The sequence below is a fragment of the Paramormyrops kingsleyae genome, chromosome 6 (genome assembly GCF_048594095.1).
Source record: "Paramormyrops kingsleyae isolate MSU_618 chromosome 6, PKINGS_0.4, whole genome shotgun sequence".
In the NCBI taxonomy this organism is placed as follows: domain Eukaryota; kingdom Metazoa; phylum Chordata; class Actinopteri; order Osteoglossiformes; family Mormyridae; genus Paramormyrops; species Paramormyrops kingsleyae.
Window position 1 is genome coordinate 31,131,179 of NC_132802.1, and position 16,674 is coordinate 31,147,852.

Sequence of the window (16,674 nt, forward strand, 5' to 3'; positions counted from 1 at the left end):
GCCATAAATATAGGGCAAGGCATTCATGGGGGGGGCGGCCGGCTCCCAGACAACCTAAACCACTCTCCTAAATGATGTGTTGTGTAGGCACTTAACCACAAGCATCTTGCGTACAAGTACTTGGCAAAAAGGGGTCTGTAAATGATCCTGTCTGACAAGAGGCCCTGCCAAAGACAGAATTCTTAAGGAAATTATTTACCGCTGTTTTGCCCCCCCCCCCAGTACCTCTACAGCACTGTGATGTGAGACACGTAGATCTTGTGGGACAGACTTTCCAGCTAATGCGGGTCCCATGTGCTGCCACACAGCAGCAGCCATGCTGCATTTCTGTCCCGACGTTCACGCTCGCATTCATCCCCTTAGCAGACGCAGTCGGAGGCTCACGAAGGGACGGCAGAAATGAAAGTGCTGCGAGGATACTGGTGCAAAGTTCACAGGAGTTCAGCGAATCGGCGCCAAACAGCGACCCGCTTTGGAATCCCGGGCTGCACAAACAGCAAACAAAACCAAAGTGAAACGCAAACGCATGCCATCTGACAGGGAGCTTTCACAACAGGAACTGGAGGTGAGGCTGCAAGCTCGCATGCATGCCGGTCTCACGCGCAGGACCCACACCAGGCGCATTCCTCTGGCTCTGCGGTCGGGGAAGCGGCGCGTCGCAGGAGTCGCTGTTTGGGTTGTTGCATGGTAAACAGGGAGTAGACGGCGATTGCGCTCAGACGCACTGGTGGGTTTGCGGCTGCGGCTTCCTGCCGAGAGATACGTGGCACGGCAAGGCTGGCGTGACCCGGGCTAACGTTACCTGGGAGGCGCACACCGGCGAACGAAGACCCGGGCACATGAGGGCGGAGCGGCGTCGCCATAGCGACGGGCATCTCCACTTTCACTTGTTTAGCCGCCTGAACCAATCACTGTTAAGGGACATCATATATATGACAGTGCCCATGGTGGGGGAATTTGTGGGGGGCGGGGGGGGTAGTTTCCACACACACACATTGTGAAGACTAAAGCATTTCTTGACAGCCAATCAGCAAACTCCATTTCAGCCAGACTTCCACTAATGCTATTTCACCCACTGTAGAGATAGTCAATATGCCTCAGATTGTCTGGGCAAAAAAGCTGACCTCCTCCGTGCCCCTTTAAGTCAGCAATATCACACACGTTACCAGTTTGTCTGGATGACTGGTACTCCACATACTCCACATTGCACATCAGCTTTATCCATCCATGCAGTCATGCATTTACCGCTCGACCAGGGTCCAGAGCCTGTGTCACCAAAAGTAATCTTGACACCAATAATTGCTCCTTAATTCATTGATTTTGACATATATATATATATATATATATATATATATATATATATATATATTATATATATATATTGTATATTTGGAAATTTTTGGTTGGCTACTAAGTATCTGCCATTATGGGAGTTTTGCGTGAGGGAACCTGCATTCCATTCTACAGTGCGGTTTGTCCTCCTGTCCAAAGCCAGCCCCCTGTCCCCTGTCCCCTGCCCCCTGCCTGGGGGCTATGCCATATTCCACCGCCTGTGAAACAGCCATCGCGCTGCCTTTATTGCGGACTGTAAACCTGCTGCACCATGTCATTAATTTTCAATGAGTGCTGAAGTGCCCGCACCCCCCCCCATCCCCCCCCAACCAAGCCGCTCGCTTCCTCAGATCTGCCGACAAAGCCCCCCCCATCCAATCCCCACCCACGTTCCTGTACAGTCACACTTTGGCTGGGAATCGAACACTTACATTTATTTAAATGCCTCCCATTTCCTGGTATAATTTCTTGACAGCCTGCTCTAGGAAAGCATGCAGGAAGCTGTGTGGACCGGAATGTGGGGGGGGGGGGATGAGGGGTTAATGGGATAAAGGTTTTTCTGGTCCCATTCTGACCGGGAGGATGTACGCTGACTGCATAAGTGTGGGGAAGAAATAGTACCAGGATTTAAATAGATTAAGTACCTGGTGATACAGCTAATAACCTTATTAAGGCTTGGTGTAGTCTGCACTGGGCCAACATACAGTACATGCTCCTATTTCACAGCGACAGTGCTGTGGACGGGGATGTATGCAGACAAAGCCACGCCATCTGTAGGCAGCACCACCTACAAACATGCCCGGCTACGAACAACATCCGAATCCCCACCCTTTCACAAGTGTCCCCGAACAGAGACACGTGCGCAAACACGGCCCCCACGCAGCATAATTTGCAGGCCTGTCTTGCAAGAATGGAGGGGGGTGCGATGCAACTCGATGCGAACACTGGGGAACGCCAAAATTGCCCTACCCCCATAAGTGGCTATCTCGCCACCACCCTCCCTTATACAAATGCCAACAACTCAGCTTCACACATACCCCCCATGCATATTAAGAGCCTTTCACCCCCCCCCCCCCCCCCACCAGTGACAAAGACACACACCACACACGCACATTGTCAATAACAAGCACGTTCTAATGAAGACAATGGACGGGCCACTGTCTCCACTGTTGCCTTGAACTGATGTCCTTATCATACTGGCTTCCTTTGTTTTGCCCTTATTGTTTTTGCATAGTAGGCTTCAGGCTACTGGACATGCCACATGGTCCAGAATACAAGTGAGACACAGCCAGCCAGACTGAAACCCCAAAATTGTTATCAGATGGGAAAATATGCAACCCATCCCCACAAGGCAGATCCTGCTGTGCTGGACCTGGACATGGACCTGGTCTTGGAAGCGCATATTTGCCAAACACCGCCTTGTGTTACTATGTCAGAGACTGACAGAGAGCATCACACACACAGTGGGTGTTCCTCAGGTATGCTTGACATGAGAAATGCTGTCCGCGATTCTGTGGCTGGCCAGCCAGTTCCTCTGTAATGGAACAAACCCCATCCTTCACATTCCTTATGTGTTTTGGTGGGCGGAGCTTGTTACCATGGGGATACCCAAAACACCCTCCGACCAAATGCCTCCGTTTGGCATTGCCGCGCCACGGACTTGGCGAAGAACCTGCACCGCACGTGTAAGGGTGTGGGGGGAGGGTGGGCTTTGCCTTTCATCTCGACTGCGACGACCATTCCTGGCTCTGCCACCACGGCTTTGTGGCAGCGTGGGGTAGGGTGGGGGGGAGGGGGGCACAGTTTGATTTTGGCCACATCCAGAGACGGCGATGACCTGGCGCGGGACCGGGGCACCAGCGGGGCTCAGAAAGGCTCAGAGGTGCCTCTCAGTGGCAACTGTAGGCTGTGAGAGACGTGGGAAGAAGGCAGGGCAACAGGGAGGCCGAAACGTGAGCACAGGGGCATGCTGATCCGGAGTAGGATGCTGATCCGGAGCAGGATGCTGATCCGGAGCTGGATGCTGCTCGCGCTGCCTGTCCCCCCCTGGCCCCTTGGGGTGCTGATAAAACCTTAATTTGCCTGTTTGAATATGCAGGGTAGGGCTGCTGTCCCCCCCTGCTGTCACCCCCTGCTGTCACCCCCAACCTTCTCCGTTTCTGTTTATCTCCAGATTTCACATTTTCTGAACTCACCAGGCAACTAATAATTTATCCCTGCTTTGCTTAATTGGCTTTATAATGTCTTGGCTCTTTTAAAGAAATTATTTCTAATTAGTAAATTTTAAGCTATAAGAATCAAGTAAGCTTTTCATATCAAGAGCACAGTAGTGAAAAGCAATGAAAGACTCATTTTTATCACATGTATATGTATATACACTCACCTAAAGGATTATTAGGAACACCATACTAATACGGTGTTTGACCCCCTTTCGCCTTCAGAACTGCCTTAATTCTACGTGGCATTGATTCAACAAGGTGCTGAAAGCATTCTTTAGAAATGTTGGCCCATATTGATAGGATAGCATCTTGCAGTTGATGGAGATTTGTGGGATGCACATCCAGGGCACGAAGCTCCCGTTCCACTACATCCCAAAGATGCTCTATTGGGTTGAGATCTGGTGACTGTGGGGGCCATTTTAGTACAGTGAACTCATTGTCATGTTCAAGAAACCAATTTGAAATGATTCGAGCTTTGTGACATGGTGCATTATCCTGCTGGAAGTAGCCATCAGAGGATGGGTACATGGTGGTCATAAAGGGATGGACATGGTCAGAAACAATGCTCAGGTAGGCCGTGGCATTTAAACGATGCCCAATTGGCACTAAGGGGCCTAAAGTGTGCCAAGAAAACATCCCCCACACCATTACACCACCACCACCAGCCTGCACAGTGGTAACAAGGCATGATGGATCCATGTTCTCATTCTGTTTCCGCCAAATTCTGACTCTACCATTTGAATGTCTCAACAGAAATCGAGACTCATCAGACCAGGCAACATTTTTCCAGTCTTCAACTGTCCAATTTTGGTGAGCTCGTGCAAATTGTAGCCTCTTTTTCCTATTTGTAGTGGAGATGAGTGGTACCCGGTGGGGTCTTCTGCTGTTGTAGCCCATCCGCCTCAAGGTTGTGCGTGTTGTGGCTTCACAAATGCTTTGCTGCATACCTCGGTTGTAACGAGTGGTTATTTCAGTCAAAGTTGCTCTTCTATCAGCTTGAATCAGTCGGCCCATTCTCCTCTGATCTCTAGCATCAACAAGGCATTTTCGCCCACAGGACTGCCGCATACTGGATGTTTTTCCCTTTGCACACCATTCTTTGTAAACCCTAGAGATGGTTGTGCGTGAAAATCCCAGTAACTGAGCAGATTGTGAAATACTCAGACCGGCCCGTCTGGCACCAACAACCATGCCACGCTCAAAATTGCTTAAATCACCTTTCTTTCCCATTCTGACATTCAGTTTGGAGTTCAGGAGATTGTCTTGACCAGGACCACACCCCTAAATGCATTGAATCAACTGCCATGTGATTGGTTGATTAGATAATTGCATTAATGGGAAATTGAACAGGTGTTCCTAATAATCCTTTAGGTGAGTGTATAGTGCTGCTTGAAAGTTTGTGTACCCTTCAGACATGGTCACTGTTTTTGTAAAAGACATTGAAATAATCTTATTATACATACATCCAAATCCCAATTTGTAAAGCACACCTTACAAATAATGGACACACACACAAAAAGAGATATATTTTCATTATTTAATTCAACAAAGGCGGTTTATTTCACAAAAACTGAAAATGTAACATGTGCAAAAGTATGTGTATTAGTAGCTTGTGGCTCCTCCTTTTGCAGCCATTACTTCAACTAAACATCTTTGGTAACCACTAACCAGTCTCTCACATCTGCTTATGGGGATTTTTGCCCACTCTTCCTTGCAGAACTCAGCCTGTTGAGAGAGGTTGGAGGGACATCTGGCATGTACCAACTTCTTCAGGTCTCGCCACAACATTTCAATTGGTTTAAGGTCCGGACTTTGACTGGGCCAATCCAGAGTGCGAATCCTCTTTCTCTGAAGCCATTCCTTTGTAGTTTTGCTGGAATGCTTTGGGTCATTGTCTTGTTGCATAATCCATTTTCGTCCCAGCTTCAACTCCCTGACTGATGGCAGGAGATTCTGGTCAAGAATTTGTTGATATGCCGAAGAATTCATAGTTCCTTGGATAATGTGGAGTCGTCCAGGTCCAGAAGCAGAAAAGCAGCCCCAGACCTTCACATTTCCACCACCATACTTCACTGTTGGGAAGAGGTTCTTTTCTTCATATGCCGTGTTGGCTTTTCTCCAAACATGTTGGTTTTGATTGTGACCAAATAATTCTATTATGGACTCGTCTGTCCAGAGAATGGACTTCCAGAAGGCCTCTGGTTTGTCCAAGTGCTCTCTGGCAAAGTTGAAACGAGCAGCTTTGTTCTTTTTTGAGAGCAGAGGCTTCCTTCTAGCAACCCTCCCATGAATGTCATGGCTATTCAATTTTCTTCTGATTGTAGACACATGCACATTTGTCCCAGAAGCTGCCAGAGAGGTCTGCAACTCTCTAGAGGTGATGTGTGGATTGACCTTTACCTGATTTATAATTTTTCTGGTGCTTGTGGGTGATATTTTTGATGGGCGTCCACTTCTAGGCAAAGTTGCTGTCATGTTGAAGGCCCTCCATTTGTAAATGATCTGTCTTACAGTGGATGGATGGAGCTGGAATCTTTTGGAGACGATCTTATATCCCTCCCCTGATGGGCTGTCACTACCCTCTTCTTCATGTCCTCGGATATCTCCTTTGCTCTTGGCATTGTTGATTTGTATGGGACCACAGTGGTTTGGTTGGTTTCCTCTCTCTTTTAATTAGTGCAGGCCAAACCCTTTCCCAAGGATGTCTAATTTCATTGGTCTGCTTAAATGATTAAGCACCCAAATGTGTTTCACCTGAGTCTGTTACCTGCTTGACTTAACCAGTGCAGCTGGTGCACTTACTTTTGCACACACACTAATTCCATGTTTCATGTAGTTTTTGGGCTACTTAAACAAGTCCCACTAAACAAGTACATGCAGTTGATAAACATATATCTGACATTTCATGCATAAAAACTGGTGATGATAAAATACTTTCAGGCAGCATTATATATATATATATATATATATATATATATAATAACACACACACACATACACTCATACACACACTCACTGGCCACTTTATTAGGTACACCTTGCTAGTACTGCGTTGGACATGGATGGATCCATGCTTTCATGTTATGCCAAATTCTGACCCTTCTATCTGAATGTCGCAGCAGAAACCAAAACTCATTTGACCAGATAACATTTTTCCAGTTTTCTATTGTTCAATTTTGGTGTGTCCGTGGCCACTATAGCCTTAGCTAACTGGAGTGGCACCCAGTGTGGTCCTCTGCTGCTGTAGCCCATCTTCGGGGATTCTAACAGGTTTGGATGCTGTTCAACCGAATAGTTACTTCAGTAATAGTTCAAGTACAAGAACTCGTGGCCATAGGTGGAAATTAGCGGGAGAACATTTCAAACTGGATTTAAGGAAGCACTTCTTTACACAGCGTGTAGTCAGAGTATGGAATAGTCTTCCTGATAACGTAGTGCAAGCTGAATCCTTGGGTTCCTTTAAATCAGAGCTAGATAAGATTTTAACAACTCTGAGCTATTAGTTAAGTTCTCCCCAAGCGAGCTCGATGGGCCGAATGGCCTCCTCTCGTTTGTATAGTTCTTATGTTCTTATGCTTCAGGGTTTGATCTGTTGTACATTCAGAGATGCTGTTCTGCATACCTTGGTTGTAACGAGTGGATATTTGAGTTACTGTTGCCTATCAGCTTGAACCAATCTGGCCATTCTTCTCTGACCTCTGCCATCAACAAGCCTTTTGCACTCAGTGAACTGCTCACTGGATGTTTTTTGTTCTTTTTCTGCTCATTCTCTGTAGACTCTCAACATGGTTGTGCGTGAAAATCCCAGCAGAGCAGCAGTTTCTGAAATATTCCTTCCAGTCCATCTGGCACCATCAACCACACCACGCTCAAAGTCACTTAAATCACCTTTCACCCTCTGGTATTTGATGTGAACATTAACTGAAGCTCCTGACCTGTATCTGCATGATTTTATACATTGTACTGCTGGCATCTGTATGGCATCCCTGATTAGATATTTGCTTAAAAGGGCAGTCGAACAGATGCACCTAATAAAGTGGCCAGTGTATGTATGCATAAACATCTTCATGCACATATAATACATGCTGTTGTCTATGGTGAGCATTTTAATCTCTTCATTTGTATAAAATGGTTTCAGTTTTGCAGTTTACAGTTCCACCACCACAGGAATGCGGAATGCCTTCTTTAATCGCGCCAGAGGAGTAAAACAGAGGCAGGGGGATGAAATTCTGCTCATTTTCGGACCCTTTTCTCCTGGTCATGACGTGCGACGCAGTTAGAAATGACAGATTAAGGATTCTGGATCGTTTGAGCTGAGACGTACATTTTTTTAATTATGTATAAATTTGGTTCTTTAACAATTTCATATATTGCACATAAAATATATACAGTATATCATAGGCTGGATGCCACTAAGTTAGAAACAGTGGTGGATCCTGGCAAAGGGCACAATGGGCAAGGAGCCAGGCTGACATCTTCTGAATGGGCGCCAACTAGCAAATAGCAACCGGGTACCCCTCCCGGGCAGGCTGAAACTGGGTGGTGAGGCTCATGGGGGGTGCAAGGGGGTGCAGGTGGTGAAGCTTGCCTAGGGCTTCGACTGGCGCTGGTTATGAACTGAGCATGACTGCCAGTGCCTAACAGGATTAATGTACATTGCATGGCGAATTCTGAAACGTCAACATGTCCATAATGTCAGCAGTGAAACAGCCATGCTCTCGCCGCTCAATTTTCCCTTTGTCTCAGGTTTAATCTGATGTAAAGCAATAATGCTGAAAACCTGCTGTTTCAGTTTTAAAGTTCTTAAATTCAGTATGCAGCATCCTTTTTATGAGAAGTACACCCTTGTGGAAATTAATTGAAACAAGTTGTCACACAGACATGCATGCAGTGGCCTGGGACCTGCTGGTTTGCACAGCCAACAGGGCAGAGAGTACACTGAGTGGATGGAGAGGGGAGGCACTGTGCCCACAGACTGGCAGGCCTGCTCAGGTGGGGTTAGGGCTGAGTGGTATGACTGAATGGATGGAGAGAGTAGGCACTGTGCCCACAGACATGCAGGACTGCTCGGGTGGGGTTAGGGCTGAGTGGTATGACTGAGTGGATGGAGAGAGGAGGCACTGTGCCCACAGAGTGGCAGGCCTGCTCGGGTGGGGTTAGGGCTGGGTGGTATGACTGACTGCATGGAGAGAGTAGGCACTGTGCCCAGAGACAGGCAAGCCTGCTTGGGTGGGGTTAGGGCTGGGTGGTATGACTGAGTGGATGGAGAGAGGAGGCACTGTGCCCACAGACTGGCAGACCTGCTTGGGTGGGGTTAGGGCTGGGTGGTATGACTGAGTGGATGGAGAGAGTAGGCACTGTGCCCACAGACAGGCAGTCCTGCTCGGGTGGGGTTAGAGCTGGGTGGTATGACTGTGCTTCAGCCATCCATGTATGTTTCAGGTGAATACTCTGGGGGTTCGGGTGCCCCCCTGCATTTTTGTGAGATTTCCTCCAGGTTCTCTGTTTTCCCCCTAAAGTCCAAAAGCATGCTGAGGTTAATTGGAGGTGCCAAATTCCCCATAGGCATGAATGATGTGTGTGCCCTGTGATAGATTGGCACCCCACCATGGGTTATTCTCATATAATTTTTATCAGTGTACCAGGTCCTAAATCCGGACTCAAGGCAAAGTATGAATTAATGTCACTGTGATCTCCATCTTAACTGTGGTCAGTCTGTTTGCATATAGAATAGATACAACAACTTGTTTAAATTAATTTGCACAAGGGTGTACTCCATGGTATCCAAGATCTACCCACATTCCTAGTGCATCCTCATCAAACCTTTGAGAAATCCATGCGGCGTACAGACTAGCAGCCACCGGGATGCCGCACACAGCGCGGAAATATGCCGCAGGCTGCATTGTTTTATCCGTTTTTAAGTAATTGCACCAAAATATACAGTCAGGTTGTAGCTGCACCATCCTACTATCCATCGTGAATTTACTCAGGGGACCAGGAGTGCGTGGTAAGCAAATGCAGCACTGTAGCTGACACCAAACACGCCATCTTTCTCATTTGTTACAAAATACACTAAAACAAGGCGCATCAACCCAGCAGACACAATTCAATCTATTTAAATATCTAAAACCATACATCCTGAGTGCAATCATGGGCTTCTTTTATTGCAGATTGAGTGAAGAAAGCATGACAGGTTCTATTGTGTTTGATAAATGCTCTTTCAGACATGAAATACATAACGCTGCGTCCTTCATAAGGCCTGGGCCATGTAATAAACTGCCGTTCCAGCTGATATGGTGACTTAATAAATGAATGTAACCATAGCTGCAAACAGTGCTGTTCATGTCCAAACAGTTAACACACAGCAACGCTACGTATTATGCAAAAGTAAACAAATGAATCAGCCCCTGGTTAGTAATCAGTTTATCTGGAATAAATGTGGAGACTCAGGTTTGCTTGCTTTATGAACATTCCTCAAACAAATGGCTAATCCTCGTCTTTACATTAATGAATGCGGAACAGCAAGTATTTAATATATCTCTGTACACAGGATGTTAATGAAAACACAGGACCCATTTATGTGGTATGTATGACTGAATGAATTTGTGGCTTTGTGTATTTCTCTGACTGTTTACCAGGCATTAAATACCGGAAATTCAAAAAAGTTCACGGCAGAGTTCATCTGAGTGTATGAGGGCCTCCGTTTCAGAGTAAAAGCTAAACATTCAGCACCAAGGAGAGTTCTGCTCTTATTGGGCCCTGTAGAGTGGGGGGGGGGGAGGGGGAGGGGGGGGGGGGGGCTTCCATAGAAGCCTTCCATTTGTGCATCTCCACCACCTTGTGACTGGAACCTTCAAGACAGACACCAGGCACGTGCACTTTGGCGCTCTGCTCAGCTTCATTCATCCTGCCTCCTACCTCAGTCTCTTGCTCTTGTGGTATGAGACCAGGTAGGCCTTCATCTCCCTGGGAGACAAGCTGAAAGTAACATCCGGGATATTTGTTTTCTTTTCCTGGGAATCGCAGCAGATTATCTGACTCCATCTGCATCCCTCAGAGATGAGAATGGGCTTCCCGCTGTGCACGGCCCACAGTGGGACATGTGACATACGGGAAGGTGTGGCCACAATTGTGTGTGGAGTGGTATCTTGACGCCAGGAATGGCGATTGGGTAATTTTAGACACACCCAGGGCGGAACCAACCTATTAAAATAATAGTTCAAATCAAGTTACAACAAATACTATGACAAAGAATGAAAAAATTGAAAACATAGAAGCTACACGTCAATGTTAGAAATGCAACTGTGTAGCTGTGAAATGCATACCTAGACTCTATCACCCATCATCCTTGGTGCTTCCTCAATTAGTGCAAATTTGTTTTAAAAATGTATAAAAAAATTAATTCAGCGATTTCTATTCAGCATGGTTCCCAGTCAGCTGACAGTTGGTCTGCTTCCTGTGCTTGCATAGTGCACGCCACCAGCGGCAGGATGCACTGCGAGGATCGCCCTGCACTCAGGGCGCCCTCAGAGCTGCCGAACGTGGGAGGACGGCGCAGAGCAGACAGTGCGGCCGCGCAAAGGCGGCGTCTCTGGGAAACGCTCCCAGATGGCTCACAGGAGTCGACCTTAGCTGACTTGCTCTGGCAGGAGCACCCCAGGAGAACATCAACGTGCTGCTGTGCAAGAGCTAGAGGACTCCCAGGGAACAGAAAGACAGCCAGCCGCCGACACCAAAGGCAGTGCCAGAGGAGTGAGTGTCGACCTGGGTGCCACAGCCTAGAAGCTCAGGTGATCACTGCCTCCCTACGCCCCAAGCTCTGGGTACACAGTGACAGAGCAATCTTACTCCCCAGTAACTCACCCAGACAGGGGGATGGTTTAAAAGGAGTCGGTTTGCTGCAGGTGCTGAACTATCTTTACCTGACATTTCCAGCAGTGACTCGCCACCAACAGTCCACCTGCACTGCTATTTCATCTTCTCTGGATTCCCAGTGAATTGTTGAATGTTCTCAAGGAACACAGATGTCTGTTGTCATAAAGCTGCAGCATTCTCAGCCCTCGGCCTTTGACATGGATCAGCACCTAAAGCTGGTGGGGGTGGGCAAATAAAAACGTCATGAACGAAATAGCACCCCCCACGCCCCTGACCTCATGCTGCACTGCTCTTCAGGAAGGATGTAAGCTGACCTGAACGACAGGACACAATCGTAATGAGCATGTCCAAGAGCTGGAGATATGGGAGACGTTTGTGTTTTGAAGATGAAACCTCAGGGGTGCAGTGTGTGTGTGTGTGTGTGTGTGTGTGTGTGTGTGTGTGTGTGTGTGTGCGCGCGAGCGGGTATACCTATCCTTATGGGGACACAATGTCCCCATAACGTGATAACGTGATAAATATCCATTTTTTTTCCTGGTCCCCATAAGGGAAATCTCTATTTTATAAAAATCGATGACTTCTACGAAAACATTAAAAATGCCAAAACTCTTGTATTTTGCTTGGTTACTTACAGTTAGGTTATGGCTGGCTGGGGGTTAGTGGGTTAAGGGGAGGGGCACTGCTGTCTTCAGAGTTCTTATGCTGGTGGCTGCAGTTGTGCGCCGTTACAGTTAAATGGAGCCTCCGCTACAGGGGTAAGGGCAGCGCTTTCCTCCGTATCCGTCCCTCAGAGTGTGGTGTCTGCTGACACCAAAGGGCCACGACAAATTAGCGTGGGAGTCGAGGATGATGAAGCCGGGTGACACCGCATGTGGGAACGTGCCCCCTGGTCACCTGCGCGAATCCGGACCAGGCTGCCCCGTGCTTCTGACGCCCTTTGGCTCAGCACGCCTGTGTTGTATCAACACTGCATGGAAGATGTAGCATCTGCTGACAAAACTTCACCTAATGGTGGCTGCATGTTCATTCACAACATTAACATATTATCATGTGCAAAACCAACCTGTCGATAAATAAAAACATTTTCACAGAATTATATACATGTCGCCATACTTTATTGACACCACGACCCTGTCAAGGAGTAGCAACCGGAAGAAACATAACGCAATTGGATGAATGATCTCTATTTTGCAATGTATAAGTGGGGGTTGTTGTGTGATTCTAGAATTTCCCTCCCAGCATGCCTTGTGACATGCATAAGGCAGCTTTCTGTTCAATTTATTTGTTGACTGTGTTCTTTATTGGTTTTATTTTATGATTCTCTGTCTTTTGCTGACAGTTTGTAGAATGTTTGTGGTTATTTTGTAATTTTGTACACTGATGGCCTGCACGGTTGTATGATGCCTTGTGTGTTTGTTCGAAACAATAAAAAGGGAGCTTCCAGTCTCGATATGGAGCCCTGCCATACCATACTGGCTTTGGCGGTGAGACTGGGACTGGTTGAAGAAATAAATGAGCTCCTGGAACAGTGTTAGAAGGTACGGGATGACTGGGGAAGCATCATGGCTCTCCTGCTTCCTGAGCCTGGATGGCTGTGGATGATTACACCACCCATAGTACTGCACTACTACTGAGGTAGAGCGGGAATGGTGCGCTGGAACTGTGTCTCTCCCAGCTACGGATGACAGCATGGCACAACAGATGGGGCACCCAGGAAATTGTGCTGCACCTGGCACTATCACTGCGGGGGTGCTGAGTGACCCCGCAATGCATAGCCACTAGGAAACAGGCTACAATTACCAGAGTGAGGGGACCACTCCCTGAGGATCTAACGTCCACTGGGAGACAGAACGCCACGGTGGGAGCCTGAGACCTACAGTACCTAAAGACTGCAGCACTGAGGCTCATCACCGCAGCACCCTATAAACACAAGGTCCACAGTCTCCATCATCCTCCCAGGGTGCTTCCAGGCACTGATGATCTTACATAGATAACTTAGATGCCAGCGGTAAAGCAGATGAGGATGATGACTGGTGAATAGGCAAAGATGAAGGGAAATATACTCCTATGTATGATTTCTGATTGTCATGAAAGGACACACAGAATCTGGCTGTATCATGAGTTTGGATCTTGGATCTGTTAACCTACTGGGATATGGGTAGATGAGTGTGTGGCCGACAAACATCTTAGGTCTCAGATCATGACCCTGCGGAGTAGCTGCCAGTGAATAAGAGGGCAGCACATCCATCACAATCAGAATCACTGAACTTGGTTGGGACTATGCAGAGTGTCTAACTAGTCCCACCATTACAAGCTACTGCTACAGCAGCACAGACTCTAGTGCACGCCTTGGGGGAAGTGTCACCCCAGCCTGCCTCTAACATAGAGGCTGTTCCAGTGCACGCCTAGGGAGAAGTGTCACCCCAGCCTGCCTCTAACATAGAGGCTGTACCAGTGCACGCCTTGGGGGAAGTGTCACCCCAGCCTGCCTCTAACATAGAGGCTGTACCAGTGCACGCCTAGGGAGAAGTGTCACCCCAGCCTGCCTCTAACATAGAGGCTGTACCAGTGCACGCCTAGGGGGAAGTCTCACCCCAGCCTGCCTCTAACATAGAGGCTGTACCAGTGCACGCCTTGGGCGAAGTGTCACCCCAGCCTGCCTCTAACAAAGAGGCTGTACCAGTGCACGCCTTGGGGGAAGTGTCACCCCAGCCTGCCTCTAACATAGAGGCTGTACCAGTGCACGCCTAGGGAGAAGTGTCACCCCAGCCTGCCTCTAACATAGAGGCTGTACCAGTGCACGCCTAGGGGGAAGTGTCACCCCAGCCTGCCTCTAACATAGAGGCTGTACCAGTGCACGCCTTGGGGGAAGTGTCATCCCCAGCCTGCCTCTAACATAGAGGCTGTACCAGTGCACGCCTTGGGCGAAGTGTCACCCCAGCCTGCCTCTAACATAGAGGCTGTACCAGTGCACGCCTTGGGGGAAGTGTCATCCCAAGCCTGCCTCTAACATAGAGGCTGTACCAGTGCACGCCTTGGGGGAAGTGTCACCCCAGCCTGCCTCTAGCATAGAGGCTGTACCAGTGAATGCCTTGGGGGAAGTGTCACCCCAGCCTGTCTCTTACATAGAGGCTGTACCAGTGCACGCCTTGGGCGAAGTGTCACCCCAGCCTGCCTCTAACAAAGAGGCTGTACCAGTGCACGCCTTGGGGGAAGTGTCACCCCAGCCTGCCTCTAACATAGAGGCTGTACCAGTGCACGCCTAGGGAGAAGTGTCACCCCAGCCTGCCTCTAACATAGAGGCTGTACCAGTGCACGCCTAGGGGGAAGTGTCACCCCAGCCTGCCTCTAACATAGAGGCTGTACCAGTGCACGCCTTGGGGGAAGTGTCATCCCCAGCCTGCCTCTAACATAGAGGCTGTACCAGTGCACGCCTTGGGCGAAGTGTCATCCCAAGCCTGCCTCTAACATAGAGGCTGTACCAGTGCACGCCTTGGGGGAAGTGTCACCCCAGCCTGCCTCTAGCATAGAGGCTGTACCAGTGAATGCCTTGGGGGAAGTGTCACCCCAGCCTGTCTCTTACATAGAGGCTGTACCAGTGAACGCTTGGAGGAAGTGTCACCCCAGCCTGCCTCTTACATAGAGGCTATAAGGGCTGTGAAGGATGGCTGTCAAGGTGGCACGGTGGTTAAGACCTCAATCCCCATCCACGTCAGCAGCTCTAGAAGCTTGACATTTTGACATTTACCTGACACTGGATGAGGAATGCAAGAAGACTGGGCTGATGTAGCATTCAGTTGACATCAGTGACGACCAACCCATTCATTCAGGAACTCAGTCTTTGACCCTTACAAAATGGCAGGACACTGACCATACGACCCAGGTGATTCGTCAGTCAGGCATTACTGATCCATCTGAGAGCCCACAGGCAAATCTGACAGTCCCTAGGTCCCCTATCTATCGCCCCGTATCGATGCCGCCCCCGACTACAATTCCAAGTCGATTTAGCTCTCTTGATCGTCGCTGTAGGTACCCTGATGTCAGGTGTAGTTGGAACCAGAGGTAAAGCCTTAAATGGCCTTCACCGTCAGCCAGGGGCTTTAGCAGTTTTAGCCACCTACCAGTTACATTACCTCATCACTAGGAATAAATGTGTTAAAATCCATATGGCTTTCCAGTGTCACTGCTCCCCACTGGGGCGGTGAAGAAATGTTCTGCCATTTTGCTGCACATGTGGAGATGCATAGTGACCAAGGACAGAGCTTTGAGGTACAAGTGATCAGTGAGGTCTACAGGTGAATGGGGATCCAGAAAGTCCACACCTAAACCCCATCAGTGTCAGCAGACACTAGCACGACTGGAACCACCCGGCCTGCCCCTGGTTCTTCGGACCTACTCATGTTTTGGTGAGAGCTGATGACACCTGTGGGCCTGATGTTTGGCTGCCCACCAGATCCCGAGGAACGTGAAGAAGTCAGTGTAGAGAACTTCCACCATTTACATGAGTGAGTGATACCTGAGCTCAGCCCTTCAGAAGTGAACATACCCCTGGGGACCAGGTATGACTAAAGTGCCCAGTGGATTTGTCCCAGAACAGCCATTATATTCTACATGTATAAATATTATAGTACATATTATGGAATATATGATGCAGTTTATTTTTCTACAGCACCTTTCTCAACAAAGTTATCTTAAAGCCCTTAACAAAGTGACAAAAATGTCACTTACTGACATGCAACAGTATAGAGGAAAAATTAACAGTTAATACAGAAGACAGCAGAGTATGATAGACACATAACAGAGGACACCATATACATTGCTATATTCACTTAATTCAAACTCTTATCTAGTGGCGTGCATCGCTAGAATAGCTGCTTATGTTAGTTTTGGGCAGTTTGTTAGAAATTAAAAATGCTGCTTAAACACCAGAAAATTTAGCTGATTATTTAAAACACGACTTTAATACAACTCTTTTAGAAAGAAATGACGTGACGGACCACCAGCGGATATGATTATTTTCCCCTTGCACCACCTCACCTTCACCAGAAGAGGAATTCAGTTCATTGGCAGTGATTCAGGGATTCGCCTGGTGCAGTGAAGCAGACCTTAGACCTTATTACTTTTTGTTCAGCATTTGCTGTTTTCCTGAATGGAGCAAAGTACGTTATTGAGACTAAGTGTGCTGGTGATGGGACTCCAGGAGCAGAATGTCTTTGATCTTCCAGATACACAGAGCAGCTGAGGATGT

General features: G+C 48.0%; 1 long non-coding RNA gene across 1 annotated transcript; it reads left to right on the forward strand.

Moving 5' to 3' along the window:
- The first annotated feature begins 424 nt into the window (after window positions 1–424).
- On the forward strand, window positions 425–7,632 carry LOC140591760 (uncharacterized). The gene is made up of 2 exons (XR_011992061.1): window positions 425–565; window positions 7,328–7,632. It is a non-coding gene; the product is annotated as an uncharacterized lncRNA (long non-coding RNA).
- Window positions 7,633–16,674: the final 9,042 nt, after the last annotated feature.